This window comes from Propithecus coquereli, unplaced genomic scaffold (genome assembly GCF_000956105.1).
Source record: "Propithecus coquereli isolate 6110/MARCELLA unplaced genomic scaffold, Pcoq_1.0 Scaffold50, whole genome shotgun sequence".
Lineage (NCBI taxonomy): Eukaryota > Metazoa > Chordata > Mammalia > Primates > Indriidae > Propithecus > Propithecus coquereli.
Window position 1 is genome coordinate 489,980 of NW_012150841.1, and position 449 is coordinate 490,428.

At 33.0% G+C, this 449-nt stretch overlaps 1 protein-coding gene across 1 annotated transcript in view; it reads right to left on the minus strand.

The window, feature by feature from the left end:
• The window catches only part of OTOGL (otogelin-like), a 154,176-nt gene that overhangs the window by 11,488 nt on the left and 142,239 nt on the right, over positions 1 to 449 (minus strand). The window lies entirely within an intron of this gene.

The window sequence follows — 449 nt, forward strand, 5'->3', positions numbered from 1 at the left end:
AAGTTTCTTTCCAGAGCTGAAATTCTGTGACTTTAGTACATGTTATATCTAGCTAGCTAGCCATCATCATTGAAAAGGGACATCTTGAATAAAAATCAATAGACTATGCTATTTCTCTATGAAAGAGAACAAAGCTCACTTTTCATTAGGAATTATTATTGCCCAAATAATTAAAACCAATTTTAAAAACTTTAAAAATAAAAATTGAATCACTTCCAAAAATCTTCTTTCCCAACAGGCTCTTCTCTGAGAGAGTAGGGAATTGGTAAAGTAAAGGATCAGCAATGCTATGACTTGTGCTGAGTTCTACAGTGGCCTGTGCTCTGAAAACTAAAGCAAATGTCATATAGGCCAGCATGTATTAAAGGGTGAGTGACATCATAAATCTGGATATTTGTTTAAGAAAGTAAATTGGCTAACCTCTGATTCATTATCTTATTAGTCCATAT